Source organism: Macaca fascicularis, chromosome 17 (assembly GCF_037993035.2).
Source record: "Macaca fascicularis isolate 582-1 chromosome 17, T2T-MFA8v1.1".
Lineage (NCBI taxonomy): Eukaryota > Metazoa > Chordata > Mammalia > Primates > Cercopithecidae > Macaca > Macaca fascicularis.
In genome coordinates this window covers 17,388,161-17,405,685 of record NC_088391.1, presented here as the reverse complement: position 1 = coordinate 17,405,685, position 17,525 = coordinate 17,388,161, and the positions used below count along the sequence as shown (strand labels likewise).

General features: G+C 35.2%; 1 protein-coding gene across 4 annotated transcripts in view; it reads left to right on the top strand.

Annotated features, from left to right (window-relative positions):
- The first annotated feature begins 4,755 nt into the window (after positions 1 to 4,755).
- Positions 4,756 to 17,525, top strand: part of TRPC4 (transient receptor potential cation channel subfamily C member 4) — a 225,262-nt gene continuing 212,492 nt past the window's right edge. For 2 of the 4 annotated variants that reach the window (XM_074021882.1, XM_065533164.2), the window contains exons 1-2: positions 4,756 to 4,974; positions 10,248 to 10,409. The gene's annotated coding sequence lies outside the window, so the exon portion shown is untranslated. The remainder of the gene's footprint in view (positions 4,975 to 10,247; positions 10,410 to 17,525) is intronic. The other 2 variants (XM_005585691.5, XM_065533165.2) reach the window with 2 other exon arrangements.

Here is a 17,525-nt window from a genome sequence, read left to right as displayed (position 1 = left end):
AGTCTCGCTCTGTTGCCCAGGTTGGAGTGCAATGGCGCGATCTCGGTCACTGCAAGCTCCACCTCCCGGGTTTACGTCATTCTCCTGCCTCCGCCTCCCAAGTAGCTGGGACTACAGGCGCGCACTGCCCTGCCCGGCTAATTTTTTTTTTTGTATTTTTTGTAGAGAGACGGGGTTTCTCCATGTCGGCCAGGATGGTCTTGACCTCCTGACCTCGTGATCCACCCGCCTCGGCCTCCCAAAGTTCTGGGCTTACAGGTGTGAGTCACCACGCCCGGCCCCCATACCCTGTTCTTTTAATTGCCCTTTAATATAGTATGTAATTAACTTATTTAATATATTTATTATTTTTGTCTGTCTTCTTCAAAATATCAGTTCAGCAACGGCAGTGTCTTATCTGTTTTGCTTACAGATGTATGGGAAGCACCTAGTACAATGCTTTGCACTTCATAAACTGTTTAAACATAGACTCCATAAGTATTCGTTGAATGAATGTTGAGACTGGGATTTTAAATTTAGATAAAATGATTCCAGGGTCCATGAAGTAATGACTAAGCAATTGCCTTAAACATGAAATCATTGTTTAAAAGCTTGAAAAAAATAAGTGAATATGAGAGGAAAAAGATATTAGGAGCATTAAAGTAGTAAAATAAATTATCAGGGAAAATTTGATAGTTTAATGTTTGTAAGAATGAAAAATCTTTAAAACAAATAACATTACCTCCAAATTTAACAAAGAATAAAAACTGATAAATATCTTCCATAAATATGAGAATGTACTGTTATTCAAATATTAGGAGTTATTATAAACCAAATGGGGGAACAGTAACAAAACCCCCATAAGTATTGAAAAAGTATATAAACTCACAAAAAGAAACAAATAGCAAAGCATACAAAATATAAAAGCCACTGTTTCTAGTAACACAACTCATTATTTGAGATACCATTTTCTTTCAACTAGGAAGTCAGCCAAAATAAAAAAAGAAAGGAAGAAAAAGGACCTTAAGGACGTCCCATGTTGATGAGGGTTCATTGCAACAAGCTCCCTTATGACATACAGCATGTACTTTAAAATATCCCTGCATCATGACACATGGCTGTGTTACTAGGAATCTATTTTGAGGACATAATCAGAGATATAAACATACTTGTGTAACGGCTTTCAACAAAAGTAAACCAGTAGGGAGTAACTGTATAAAAACAATTACATTTTTAAGACTTGAAAAATACTGAAGTATTTCATAGAAAAATGTAGTGATTCATTAAAATTAACATTTTTGAATAAAATTCTGATAACTTAGAAAATGTTAAATTTTTCAAAAAAGAGGCAGGTAAAAGTTGTGTGTATAGCACCGTCATAGAGGTTAGATTGGAGCCTCATTACATTGATGACAAAAAGTGGATTCTAAAACCTGGGGCAGGAGCCAGATCCAAAAGTTAAGCTGAGGTAGAGGCCCTTCAGTGACTTTGGGCAAGCCCTTGTGCAGGAGGAGGTAAAGTCTTGGTCACAAAGGTGGAAGACAGGTTACATGGGCATCAAAGACAATACTAACCTATTTCTTAATTTATCTTAGCATCAGAAAGGCCATTATCATATACTTCACGATAGCATCATACACAGATGCATTACTGGCACATAAAAATGCTGATGGTGACACATGTGCATGAATAAATTCTCCAAATACTTGTCTCTGTGACTTTGTCTCTATGTCTGAGGTACAACAGCTTTGAAACAAAGTGCTTCATACATGTTACATTATCAATTCCTAAACAGAACAATAATCTTTAGAAGTAAATTGAAAATTGTATTCCTAAAACAATTGTGATCCCAATTCTACAATATACTTTAGCTATAAATAGACATTACACAAAACTGTTTTACTGCTATCATTCCTTGGGTCATTTGTCTCTTGCTAATTTGGAAACAAGAGTGCTTTCTTGTTTTGTTTGACAAGGTACTAAAAATAAATTCTAGATAGCATATAACATTTTATTGTAAATTTCCTTGACTTCAATGAATTGCATTTTATGTGCAGTGCAGGTTTGTGGAATACTGCCAAACTCATATGTTTAAATTGTTAAAAATAAACTCTTTGGATTGCTAATGACTGTAGTATATGCAATTCACCAGATTGTTTAAACAGATTTCAAATAATTTTCCTGTAATTGCTAATCATTTTGTAGGAGTCAGGAAACCAGTAATCAATAATCACATGAAACTGTTGAAAAGGAGTCTCAATACAAATTCTTCTTTCTGTGGGAATACAGCCTGCTCAGATGGCTGACATATATAATGTTCTCCTTGGTGTTCTTTTCTGTTATGTATTTATTGCAGTTTCATAGGCACCTTTTTATGGGGAAAAATAAATTAGAAAAAAAAAAGGTAAAATATCTCTTTGCTGACATCATGACAGAGATAACATTTGCTATAAAGAACAAATCCTTAGAGGGGTAGGAGCATTTAACTTGGTACAGATGCTAAGGATGCAAAGTAAAGTTCATCACTTCTAAACAATGGACAAGTTTGTCACTGATCAGCTTTTCTCTTGCATGTATTTTAATATGCATTATAAAGACCTATACTTATCACAGTATGTGGAATTCTATCTACCAGGGGTTTATCTCAAAGATATAAACTCAAACACAGTATGTAGAATTTTGTTTTTCAGGCTGAGAAGAAACATTGTCAATAAATGTCACAAAAATACTTACAGTTACATTAAATAAAATAGATTTCCATATATATGTTTATCATCTCCTCTCCCTTGTTAGAAAGTGGACTTGAATTTATTATAATGTTATTACCTTATCTAGTGAGAGATACATTTTGCATATTTTTAAAAGCCATCATCTAATGTTAAGGAAAGTAAAGAACTGTTTAAACATGTCAATGTATTCTTCTTGAAGTAAAGAGTAAAAAGAGATTCAGGGAAGGCAAAAAACCTTTTTGTCGTTCTCTCTTTTGTTTACTGCAGACGCATGGTAGAAACCAGGCTTATCTCAATGTACCTTAGTATTGGGGAAGGACTAGAGGTAGTGCTCTCAGAAATTTAGAATAGGGGTCTAGCTGAGCTGGGAATAAACCCAGAGAGGAGCAGTTAGGCAGGGAGAAAGATAAATTAACAAATAAGAAAAGTGACTTAAAAAAAAAAAAAAAAAAAAAAAAGCAGCATGCACAGTTACCCCAGAGTGATCTCTGGTAATATCCTCTTTACTCATGTGAAAACTACTTACAAAAACCTCAACTCATGTGAACTCTGAAGTGGGTAGGGGAAGATAAAAAAGGAAATTCTTTAATTTTGTGCTTTAGAGTCTGAATATGGATGCCAGTTTGTTGGTTTATATTCCTTGGGAATATTCCACGGGAAGAAACTGGTCCTCCTTGCAGTCGGCACATCACAGCTTCCCAGGTGTAACAATGTGGTTGCGACAGGAGAAAACGGTGGCTCCTAAGCTTTTGCGTAAATTGGAAGCTGAATCAGGCATCTGCTGGAATACAATCAGAGACCAGCAGCTAATCTCAGGGCTTTCAGAAAACAACAGAAATCCGGTAGAAACAGTCTCCAGGAGGGTATAGTTGCCAGCTAGGATTCCTCAGGGGCTCCACTCTCTATCTTACACATGAACTCTGTCTTTCTCTGGGTCATTGGGTCACAACCAATGAAGCCTTTCTGAGTGACAAGCTGGGAATCACCGTGTTGCAGTTACAGCAAGTGTTACTGCCAACTTTGCCAATAGCGTGTATGTGTGGTTTCTGTGTGTGTATTCCTCTCTGTACTTCAATCTTATTTTCATATGTGAACACTAAAGAGATTGCACAAGAGATAACCTTTATCTTGAAATCTCACTCTCAGTAAGCTGGTACCAGTAACACACACACACTCGCACACACGCACACTACCTGCGGCCGCAGAACCTCGCACCCTTAGGCTGGCTCGCGTCTTAGGGTTTTGGTATATTTGGTGGAAACTTGCTGATTTCCTGTGTCTTTTGGAAACACCAAACTGGGTGGGGGGTGGTTGGAACGCTGTGGCTCATCATTTATTCATTGCGACTGTTTCGATTGTTGACACTAGTGGCAAGCCTCATCCTCCAGCTCTTGCAAGGGAAGTCTGACACCTTGAGGACAGGAGAGGGGGTGCCAGGCGCCCAGAGAAGCGGGAGTGGGAGAAGCTTTGAGAGTTGCAGGGGGCTACTTTCTTGCAGTCGGGAGGCGGGCCGCATGGGTGCTTGTTGACCGGGCTAGGAGCAGGGCATTCAAAAGCTAGGTGTCAGAGCGCACTGAAGTCCAACACGCCTGCAGAGACTGCCCTAAGACTGGAGGTGTGTCTGGCTTGCATCCAGGGCCACAGGGTAGATTCTCGCCACCGACCTGGCTGGATGACGGCTGGCTGGTAGTGAGCTCCCCTGCCCACTGGCTGACCTCAAGCAGTTGGCCCCGGTGGGTGGAGGTTATTCGAGGGGGACGAGTTGGGGACGGAGCATCAGCTCCTGCCAGCGCGCGGGTCTCCTCCACCTCCAAGCAGTGTGGTGCGTGGGACGCGCATCTTCCCGGACTATCCCTTTCCAGCGCGGTCTGTGCGGACCCCGAGCCGGGCAGCCGCCAGGGACGGAAGGCGGGGTGCCTTTCTCTGGGCTCATCCGCTATCAGCCGTGGGAACTCTTAACTTTATCCAGAGGGATCGGTGAGGGCGGGGGTGGGAGAGGTTCTCCTCCCCTGGCGCTTACCTCCCCCTCCCGGGCCGCCCCTCCCCCGCCTCCCATGGCTTCGCTTTCAGAGCATCCTCACTCCGCCCAGTTCGGTGCCAGCTGCGTGGGCTCCAGCTTCGTTCCTTTTCCTTGGAATGCTCCAAAACTCGGCAGCGACTAAGGGAATTCCATCGGAATTTGCCGGGCGTGCTCTCACCCCGCACGGCACCCGCGCCGTCCGTCCCCGGATACCATCACTTCAGCCTGAAGATTGCAACTTTGCAGGTAAAGAGGATGTCGCCTCGGAGCTCCGTTCGCCCGGAGCTACACCTCGCCTTCTTTCTGGGATCTCGGTTAAGTTTCCTAAGCTGCCTGGGAAGCCGGCTCTCTTCTGGGAGGCGGACATCCCTGGGGGGTTACGAGTTCAAAAGGTTCTGGCTGTATGGTTTCTCTTCAAGGCTCAGGAAAAAAAATCTGTGAAGCTTTTGGTGCTTGACTCGGGCTGAGCAGGAGTTTGGGGGTGCTTCTCCGTCTTCCACTGCACTCGGCTTTAAAGCAGGGGAGAGGGCGAGGAGTGAACCCCTGGTGTGACTTATATGGTAAACAAAGGCGCTGTAGCCACGCCGTGGTGCTGGGGAATGTGACCGCTGTTAGCCTTTTATGCATTTGGGGAAAATGGAGATCTCGGGGGCACCTGGGTGCATATAAGTGAGGCCTTAGCTCTCCGGCACTTAAAGTGGGGGCACGAAGGAAGTAAAGTGATCAATAGTCTACCGATCGATTACATTCTGCGTCATTTTCATTCTCTGTCAAGAAACAGAAACACTTTTATCCGTGTTGCCCGACCCAGGCTAGTGATTCCTAGTTCGCCTGGCAACCGAGATTCCAATGAAGCCAATGAAGCCCATGACCCGGTTTGCCACTTGGTGAAATCACTGGGATTCACTGCACAACTTGTTGTTCCAGCTGTGAACTCAGCTGCCTTTTGTGACTAGAGACAAGAGTATACTGGAAAGGCATCGAGGGTTTAGGAGAGCTGAGGAAAGGGTTCTCTTATCTTGTCTGTCTGCATTCACTATGGTGTATCCACTATGGTGTATCCCTGTTCACATGGCTTCTTAGGGAGGTCCTTCCCAGTGAAATTCCATAGCTATAAAATGCAGCAAGTTGCTTAAGGAGTAAGCACCAAGCCAAAGGAGTAGGAGGAGACAGAAGGAAGCTTTAGTTGTTTAATTAAAAAAAAAAAAAAAAAAAAAAGACAGACTTGTAAAACTTTTTCAGTTTTAATAAAATACTGCCTCTCAGGGCTCATATAATTTCTGCCTTTCCTTTCATAGTACATAATCACAACATCAAGAATATTACCAATTCTTTAACAAAAAGGTTTACTGGAGGGTATTTTTGGTTTTGGGGTTTTTTTTGGTAAAACTCTAAATTAGACATTGAGAGTAAGAGTGGGCGGAGATGTTAAAATGTTGAAATCTTCATCATTGTGTTGGGTTTGCTATTTAAAATTACATTTATAACGCCTACTTTTATTCACCTGGACACTATTGTCCATAAAATATCCTCCTTAAATGCTTAAGGGGAAAAAAAAGCAATAAGATCAATTTCAATTTACTTGCTTACTGGTCATTCTGAAAGATATATGAGTTGGACTAGATTTTCATTACTTATAATCTTTAAAATCTTGTAATTGTTATATAATTTATTTTTCTGTTGCATTTATTTCCAAAAGGTCAAGATAAAAATGCATAAATAAGGCCATGACAGAGTTAAAGTTCTATATGAATTTTATAGCTATTTTAGTTATTCAACCAGTAAGAGGCCAAATAACTTTTCATATAAAATAACCTTAATCAATTCATACTTTGTATTAAGAAGAAGTAACAGAAGCAATCATTTTATTCTTTCTCATTAGGGGAAATTTTAATGTCTTATTCTACACACACATTTCAAACTAACTTTCTAACTTACGCTCCATGGAGAACTACAGCCATCTATAGGACTAAAAAGTTACCTGTTTCAACATCCTCATTTAGGAAACCAAATAAATAAATACTAAAAAATAACAACTTATGTTTATAAACTATTACATCATTTTAATTGGTAAGGAATCTGGAAGTTAGATTGGCTATTTTTCAATATTTGGATGGCTGTATCTATCAATACGTTTGTGAACTAGATGTTATTAAAAACTTCACTGTAATAACTAAGCTTAGAAAAATTGCTGTTTCCTAACTGTAGATGAAAGATAGAAATGATGACAATCATTATTTTTAATTTTTCTTTTATGATTTCAAGGTAATAAACATATCTGATCATCTAGTCAAATGCTATCAGCGTACCCTGTGAAAAACATAATTACATTTGTATTGAAATATAATAACCCCCTTTAAGATGCACTGATTTTAACCCCACTGAATTAAAAATACTTTTAAATGTATATTTTTTGAAATAATCTGTTATATTTTTATACCTGTATGTTTAATTGCCAGGATTATTTATGGCAGCTCAGATAATCAGCATTATATTTAGCAGCTGAAAACTGAAATAATTTCTCTTTTCTGATCTATGCATGTATTGGAAGAAAAATAAAAATATGCACACATTGGTTCAATAGTAAATATTGTAACTATCAGTGCTTGAAGTTAATATAGATATATAAGTAAAGATAGATTTATGAGAAATACTAAGCAGTAGCTAGAACTATAAAATTAGGAACTGACTATTTTATGAAAATATGATGGTTGTATTTTTGAAAATAATGTCAGGTAAAGGGAAAACACAATAAACTATTAAATTTTCATTTTTCCAAAACCATCATTGCCATATAGTTTATGAAATCAAATTCTAATGTGCACTTTGACTTTAGAAATTGGATTGTCTGGACTCATTTGAAACCAGTGTTATTGACCTCTTTAATGACTATGGAAACCAGACCATGATTATTTGGTTCTCATTAAAAATGAGTTTGAGAGGAGACAGCTCAAAATAAAAACTTTGCCTTTTCACCTAATTATACCCTATACTCCCCCCCCAAAAAAATATTAAAACTGGTTCGATTCAACCCAAATTTAATTGGCAATTTGTTTCTATCTAGTTATAATGAATAGTTGATTTAGAACTATCTTACTCCTCATGTTTTCTATTTCTAACCCTTCCAGAGGCATTGACACCTCAATATTTTAAGAGATTTGAGAATATTTTGATTGGGAATATAATATGACTGTGTCTTTTTAATCAGCACAAATATAGACCTAATTTTTGAGAACATTAGTATTACCGAAATAACTTTATGATGCAAAAAATACATTTAGGGAAAGACACTGTTTATTTGGGAAACTGAAAATTAAAGGCAAGTGCATTGAAAATGTATTAATTCAAAACCATGTAGTTTCATGAACTATTTAGCAAATTAAGTGATGTATCTAAATGTTTAAAAAATCTAAATGACCCTCCTGAAAGTTGTTTAATTTTAATAGGATTAGAAAAAAATAGTTTCAGAACTTGATCTACTATTGTAACTAAACTGTATGTAATATCCTATTAATATTAATGTATGTTTTATCTGTCTTTTTAGAAATACAGCAGTGTCATAATGACTTCTTGAGAGACACTAGATGACACATGGACACAGTGTTACATATAAAATTAGAGATGTTAATTAAAACATTAATTTAAAACTATGCCTTGATAGCTTTATTTAGCACACTGCATTCTTTTTGAGAAATGACAGTGAAATGAAACAAATCAGATACTCATTAATTATATTCTGTCTGTAGTTTGCTGTTAGATTTTGAAATATGTCGAAAAAGTCACCATGACTTTTTATGTCAAACAAATACTATCAAGAGTTGAAATTTACCTGAAACAGGACCTATTGTGAAAAAAGAAAAGAGAGAAAATGGGCCAATATTTATGAGAATTTAATGTACACTTGGCGCTACGCAAGAAACTTTGAAAAAGAAAGCTATTTTTCATTGTTATCTTAACATCTACCTTGAAACTGAAGTATTATCACATTTTAACAATCCGAGAAAGATGAAATTTATGAAAATCACAAAACTGCTTTGTGGGAAGGCAGGATTTGAAGTATATCAAATCCCTTCACTATCAGGTGAGAGTACATCTACCTGAGAGTAAAGTCTACACTCTTTTTACTTAATTCCTGTGGTTTCTAAGATACAATCAATAATCTTTTAATAAGTTTCATAAATTCATTTTTTTTCAGTTATTTATTTCTTGAATTTTAAAAATATAGCATCAGAACATAAACAACTGTCCCCATAATGGGGATAGAATTTGAAACAGTAGTCTGTTAAAATTCTATCAGTTTTGAAGCAGAGCAAGAGGTAAGCTACTTGTCTTAAGCAGGATGATCTCAAAATGACTTCCTTTCTTATTCTTAAATATACATCTAGTACATGTAAAAAGAAAAAAAAGTTTGTTTTTATGAACAAAGTTCAAGATTATATTTTTTTAGAACTATTCATGAGCTTATAATTTATAAACAAAAAGTTATCATTCCAAACTTTTGAACATTTGTAAGCTGGTAATAAAATGTCTTTATTAAAAAAAGGTCATGCTAAGACATGTTAGGTTTATACTACATCTTATCAATGTTATGTAAAATTTCTAGACAAGTGTATTTGTTTTAGTTTTACCTGAAATTTTAATTTTCTAATTATTGTAGTGTCCCTTGGTATTTGAGAGGAGCTCTCATTCATGCATCCCAAAAGACGTCGATTAGCTGGTGCCACATCTTAACAAATTTGTCATGATACTTACTAAGCATATATATGCATTTGCGCTGACAGGATTGTGTCCAAAACCTATTGACATTGAGGTTGAAGGAATAATTTCTTTACAAAATGTAATACCATTACAAAAATTATCACTTAAATATTATCCATTCAGTAGATATTTGTTGAATATTACTAAATGAATAATTGAATCAACAGATGAAAGGCACATGCATACGGTTTTCATTTATGTTATATTTTCTGGCAAAGTTCCCTCTGTCTAGAATAACTTCTACCTTTTTGTTTCTGTAAAAATGTTCTTCAGACACTAAAGCCTGGTTAGTGCCTAGTTAAATCCAGTATGACCGTCTCCTTTAAAGTTTCCTTCATTTCTCCAGATGTCCCAGGTATAAATACAAGCAAACAGCTTGCTATATTCTGTCTTGCAGGTTGGTAGAGGTCTGTCTCCTCTACCAACAGTAAACTTTTTTAAGGAAACCAGAGGATTTTCAAAACTGTGTGAGTTTGTAACTGAATTAGAGTGCCATAAATACTATGCTTCATAATTGACATAATTAATGTATTTATACTTTTATAATATTGTACTTGGCTAAATTTTTAGCATATATTTATATCATGATGCCAGTCGTGATAATGTTGCACTTATACGATATAATGAGTACCATATTATTTCTTATGTTACAAAAATAATTTACTCACCATTATTCAATAAACTTAACTTTCGGTCAACTACTCACTCTATAACGCTCATTTTTGTAGGATTTATATAACCAAGTTATTAATGTGTTTCAGTTTAAGTGGTACCGTGCCAGAATTCTTAAAGAAGGGCTTTTGTTCCATTACACTATGAGAGGAGTAGTTAGAGTTGAAAGAGGACAGATACAAGTATTTCTCAGGAATGCTTACTGAACTAAAGAAAGCCAGAGACTTCTTTGGAGTGAGGATATTTGGAAAGTAAGTTGAGAATGCATTTCAAAGACTTGACAGTACATGATGTCCCATTGTGTGTGGCATGAGGGATTTTTAAAAAATTTTTTCATTCTACTTCATTGACAATAGAGTTTTTACAAATCAAGATTGTGAAAAGTGTTCAGATACTCTGCTATATTTTTCATGCATTTCATCTCTAAATGATAGTGGAGAAATAACACAATTTGCATACCAGGATCATAGTTCATAATACATTGTAATTTTTATTTTCACAGAAGTAGTATAATAGCACTGACTACGTGCTTTTTGAATAGATGAGTGAAATAAATGAATGCATAAATGATTGAATTGGTCTGTTATCAGTTGCTATGCTCAACCTCTTATTTAATACACTGTTCATTCAAGTAGCTGATCATACACCAATATGAACCCCTAAAAATACAATGGAGGGATGACACAACAGACATAGTGTACATGAAGTGAATAACAGAGAATCTATCATGATTTATGTACAATCATCATCGCCATTTATGACAGCATGAGTATCTTTTTATGTAAAGATCCCTTTCATTCTAAGGTAGAGTGAAGCTGCATGCCCTGAATCACATTGAGGTCTCACTTTAAATGAATATTCCTTTGTGGTACTTGCAGTTTGACAAGCAGAGTTGGGTCTTCTTTAATTTTATCTAGAGCCCAATATGTACAGGAATATAATTTATATGTGTATACAACATACATATATATGCTTCTGAGTGTGAAACACAAATTATTATTGAATAGTATAGAGTAACCCATAAAGGACCACAGGATTTGTTTGTGAATATATCAGTGTCCCTACAAAATGGTTAGATTTGCAATGAATGACTTGGAAGCAATCTTATTTATAAGTATGTTTCTAAGTAGGCCTCCTAAATCTTTCTATATGATCATACAGTCATACATCAAATATGTCCTGAGAAAGGCATCATTAGGCAATTTCATCATTGCATGAACATCACGGAGTGTACTTACACAAACCTAGATGGCAGAGCTTACTACATACCTAGGCTATATGGAATAGCCTATTTCTCCTAGGCTACAAACCTGTGTAGCATGCTACTGTAGTGAATACTGTGGGCAATTGTAAATATACAATGGTAGATATTTGTGTATTTAAACATAGAAAAAGTACAGTAGAAATACAGTGTTATAATCTTAAGGGCCCACCATCATATACACAGTTCTTTGTTCACCAAAATGTTGTTATTTGATGCATGACTGTGCATTTCTCTGTCTACACACATGCACACATACACACACAGAAGCACACACTTTACTGAGGCCTTAACAGTCACTCTGCTAGATGCTGAGGATACAGAGATGAATAAGACATATTTTCCTTTTTCTTTAATATTTTAAGAAAAGTTTGTTTATAAGCCTCTTATCATACTCCAGCATTCTATATTATCTAAAACATATTTGGCAACCTTATTTTCTCTTGATCCTTTCCCATAACAACTGAACTCACTAAATAAATAACATAAATTATATTACAATGAGTAGAGTCCATACTTGACATTTAAAAGATAAAACAGAACAAAACAAAAACTTTGGGTCATGGTGGAATAAATCTAAATACATCCTTTTTGCCACTAATTATTGTTTTCTATAAGAGTAGGACTTAAGTTTTTTGACTGTAAATCTGTTGTTAAATTTAAATAGCATTATTGACACTATTAAAAACAGTGTTTTCCTTTTATACATAGATATTACCAAATTACCATTCACAGGCTATGTATTTTAAGAGGTAAGTTGTTTTCCAAAGTCTGGTTGGATTTTTGGTGTTACCCTAGGACGTGTTGCCCTATCCCACATGGAACCAATGAAGCAAACCTTTTGTAGTGAGGGATATAATGACCTGGATTCTCACCACCCTACCCCTTTCTCTTGAGACAGTAGAGACCTTGGCTTAAGAGATTCTATAAGGTCAGATCAATTTTAGAGAAATCTAGGAGTTCTCAGGGCCCCTTGTTAGTATTTTCTCATGGGCTCCTCTGTCTACTGCTAAGTCTATTGAAAACCTAGAAATAGACTACCTTTCTCATGGCCTTTAATCTTGAAAACAAAAAAGGGACTAGACTAGATACAATCATCTTTTTTACAAAAATCATTATTGGAACCTGCATTCCTAGGACTACCAACAGTGCCAGAATTTTTTCCTTTCTGAGGGTTATCATGCAAAATAATTAGAGTGCCTACGTCTAAGCATCTGAGAGCCTCTAAAATAAAGGAGAAAGAACATTTAAAGATATGTCCCTCTGCATGTGCTGTATAAAAAGAGATGTTGGCATCAGGGAAAGTGTTATTTGCTTATCTGGTTCATTTTAACCTCACAGCTTAACATTTTGATTTGTAATGTGCAAGCTACTTGGAGCTGAACTGCACATTTTCATTTAGCACTCCAGCACGTTCTTGGAACAAAGTGAACCAGCAAATGATTTTACCCTTTTGTGAATAAAAGAAGCTTTAATAAATAACATTTCATTATAGTAGTGTTTATGATAAATATTTTTCCATCAAATAAAAATGTCAACAATTTTAACCTGAAGAATAAGAACTGCTTTGCATTCTATTGTATTTAGCAATGAACCACTAAAACCAGAACTTAAAGCAGAACTTGCTTAAGCATTTTTTTTACCAGTTAGTGCACTGCTGTAATTGAAATATGGTACATAATTAAATAGTGGAAATTACCTTTTTAAAGATTAATAATTAATGGCAATAATTATTGCCAACATCAACTACAGAAGATCTGTTTTTAAATTGTAACATTTTAGCCTTTGATTTTTTAAAAATGTAAATATCTACAAAATGAATATACAACCCAGTTGAGAAAAAGTAAACAAACTGAGCACTGCACTTGGAATGATCAATTTTTGAATAACCTAGTATAGCTGAAGCATATAACCTAATTAATTTCAGTGTATCTAAATGAAGTTTTTTAAAAAGATAATCTACTTTCTTATAATGCTTCTGGTTTTGAGAGTCAAAATGAGATCTTTTCATCTTTAATATATAAAAGGATTATTGTCAAATATTTAATGTGATCAATGAGACTCTCTACTCATAAAACACACTGGAATTCAACTGATTTTAGAAGGGTTTCAGCGTCTGCCTGAAATTTATCTGGATTATTTTAAATATAATGAAATAGATATATAAGTAAACCGAAGACAGTGACTGCTCAAAGGGTTTCACATACCCTTTGTTTCTTCAATACTATACTCTGCTAGCACTCCATCAGTCCTACAAATGGGAATTTTCAATTGTCTAATTGGACCTGGGACTAAGGCTACTCCCTCATGGATTGGAGGCTTATGACAGAGGAACTGCTGTATATGAATTCACATTCCCTGCTGCCTCAACCATAGCAGGGTGCTTCCATATGTAGGTGGTGCATATGGTGAACATGCATATTTATGAACATTTATAAAATTGTGGTAAGATCATGTTTTCATGGTGAAACGAAATTACAACCTTGATTAAATTATGCCTTCTGATGAAATCCCATTACTGTTTTCTTTCTTCTCCATAGGTTGGACATAGACATTTCTTCCTAGTCTATTTAAGAAAATTTTATATGAAGAAAGGCTTAAACAAAAATATTTAAAGAAAGGAGATTTCAGGTTATTACATTGTCCCTTTGTGTACAGGAAAAGGCACATTGAATTTAGTCTATTGTGCTTCAGAAAAATGATCTATTATTCTCTCTAGGGCATTATGAAGTTAATATCATTACATGGTTGGTGGTGGGGTTGAATGTTTTACACCAAAATGAGTGCCCAATATGATCCTAAGGAAAAATATTAAAAATATTCACCATACAAATATTTTCAAATGTCCTGTCTGAAATAGCAAAATACTTGATATATTACTGATGTTGTTAATCATAGTTAATAGTTCATTTTATAAACAGTTTACATTTTAATTTTAATTCATGCAATAAATACTTTCAGTTCATTTTTCTAAACTCTTAGCAGCATGGTATTTTGAAAGTGTTTGCTAGTTGCCAGAAATATAAGTGTAAGACAAAACAATGCAAAATATTTATCCGTATGTTTGATGAGCTATTTTTGTCTTTACTTCTTACCCTAAAATAAGTTAAAATAAATTGGAGGATGGTATGTTTATCTTTTAAAATATATAATTTCTATGTACCAACACATGTGCATGGGGGCAGGGGTGGGGAGCCTGAGCTGGATAGATGATTTTTTATTTTTCCAGAAATAATGATTAGTATGTTTCATTTTCTATTTTAGCTTTTTTTTATAATTACAGATATCATATGTTTTTAGATGACATCTATTCCTTCTAGTACCAACATGTATCTTGACAGATCAAGATTCTCTTTAGTATACGTTTCAGTGTATATTGACAATGAATTTTTTATTTTTGTGGGATTGAAATGTTTTTGTTTTAACCTCACTTTTAAAGTTTCTTTCATTAGCTAGAGTATTCTAGGTTGAAAATTCATTTTATTTCAGTACTTTCAAAATGCTGTTAAATTGACTTTCAACTTCCACCATTTCTGTTGAGAAGTCAGCTGTGAGTCTGATGATGCTCTTTGAGGTTAATGTGTGTTTTCTTTTTCTTGTTTTTATGTTTTCTCTTACTTTTTTATTATCAGCAGTCACCCAATTATGTGTCTAGATAGTGTCCTTTTATTTCTACTGTTTGACATTTGGACCATTTTTTTTTTTTTTTTTTGAGACGGAGTCTCGCTCTGCCGCCCAGGTTGGAGTACAGTGGCCGGATCTCAGCTCACTGCAAGCTCCGCCTCCCAGGTTTACGCCATTCTCCTGCCTCAGTCTCCCGAGTAGCTGGGACTACAGGCGCCCGCCACCTCGCCCGGCTAGTTTTTTGTATTTTTAGTAGAGACGAGGTTTCACCGTGTTAACCAGGATGGTCTCGATCTCCTGACCTCGTGATTCGCCCGTCTCGGCCTCCCAAAGTGCTGGGATTACAGGCTTGAGCCACCGCGCCCGGCCAACATTTGGACCATTTTTAAAGCATGGCTTCCTGTCTTTCATTACTTTTAGAAAAATTTTAGTCACTATCTCTTTAGATATAGCTTTGACCTTCATTTTTTCCCTTCTTAAGACCTCCAAATAAAGATGTATATAGCTTTTTACACTATGTCGTGTTGTAGTAAACTTTACTTTTTCTTTTAATGCTTTTTCCATTTATTTTTGTCCTCTGGGTTGTAATCTGTATATTTTATTTACAGCTCTCTCTTCCCATTTATGAATCGTCTTTTTTTCACCATGTCCTATCTGTAGTTAAACTGATTTATTTATGCATTTTGCATATTTTTTATTTTTAATTTTTTGGGTACATAGTAGGTTTATGTATTTATGGGGTACATGAGATATTTTGATGCAGGAATGTAGTCAGTAATAATCACACCATGGAAAATGGAGTATCTGTTCACTTGACCATTTATCTTTTATGTTACAAATCATCCATTTATGCCCTTTTAGTTATTTTTAAATGTAAAATTAAGTTAGTTTGACTTTAGTCACCCTGTTGTGATATCAAATACTACATATTATTTATTCTTTCAAACTATTTTTTGTGCTCATTGTCCGCACTCCCTCTCAACCACCACTACCCACACCAGCCTCTGGTAACCATCCTTCTACTCTTTATCTCCATGTGTTCAATTGTTTTGATTTTTATATCCCACAAATAAGTGAGATGATGAAATTTTGTATCCTGCAAGTTTATTGAATTTGTGTATCAATTCTAATAGTTTTAGGGTGGAATCTTTAGGTACTATGTTGAATAACAGTTATGAAAGTGGGCATCCTTGTCATGTTCCAGATCTTAGTAGAAACACTTTCAATTCTTCCCCATTTCTATGATACTAGATGTCTATTTGTCAAATATTGCTTTTATTATGTGGAGGCATATTGCATCTATATGCAGTTTTTTGAGAGTTTTTATCATGAAGTATGTTGAATTTTATCAAATACTTTTTCAGAATCAATTGATTATATGTTTTTTACCCTTTAGTATGGTTTAACCCTTTAGTTGATATGATGTATCACACTGATTGATTTGTGTATGTCAAACCATCCTTGCATTGCAGGGATAAATCCAACATGGTCATGATGAATTACCTTTCTAATGTATCATTTAATTCAGTTTGCTCATATTTTGTTGGGGATTTTTGTCTCAATATTCATCAGATATATTGGCCTGCAGTTTTCTTTTTTTAAATGTTTCTTTGTCTGGTCTTGGTATCAGGGTAATACTAGCCTTGTAGAATGAGTTTGGAGGTATTCCCTCTTCCTCAGTTTTTTGGAATAGTCTGAGGAGTATGAGTATTAGTTCTTCTTTAAATGTTTGGTAGAATTCAACAGTGAAGTCATCCAATCCTGGACTTTTTTTTTTTTTTTTTTTTTTTTTTTACTGCAAGACTTTATTATTACAGCTTTGATCTCATTACTTATTATTGATATGTTCAGTTTTTGGATTTGTTCATGGTTCAATTTTGGTAGGTTGCATGTGTCCAGAAATTTGTCCATTTCTTCTAGATTTTACAATTTATTGGCATGTAGTTGTTCATAACAGCCACTGATGACCCTTGATATTTCTGCAATCTCAACTGTAATGTCTTCTTTTCCATTTCTAAATGTATTTATTTGGATCTTCTCTGTTAGTCAGGCCAGAGGTTTGTCAGTTTTGTATATCTTTTAATAAAACAAACTTCTTGTTTCATTGATCTTTTGTATTTTTTTTCTTAATTTCAATTTCATGTATATTCTCTGATATTTATTATTCCTTTTTTTCTACTAATTTTGGGTTTAGTTTGCTATTTCTTTTCTAGTTCTGTAAGAAGCATCCTTAAGTCATTTCTCTGAAGTTTTTATTCTTTTTGATATAGGCACTTGCAGCTATAAACTTTCATCTTAGTACTGCTTTTGCTGTATCCCATATGTTTTGGTATATTGTGTTTCCATTGTAATTTGTCTCAAGATATCTTTCAATTTTCTTCTTAATTTCTTTATTGATGCACTGGTCATTCAGGAGCATATTATTTAATTTCCATGTGTTTGAATAGTTTCCAAAATTCCTCCTGTTATTGATTTGTAGTTT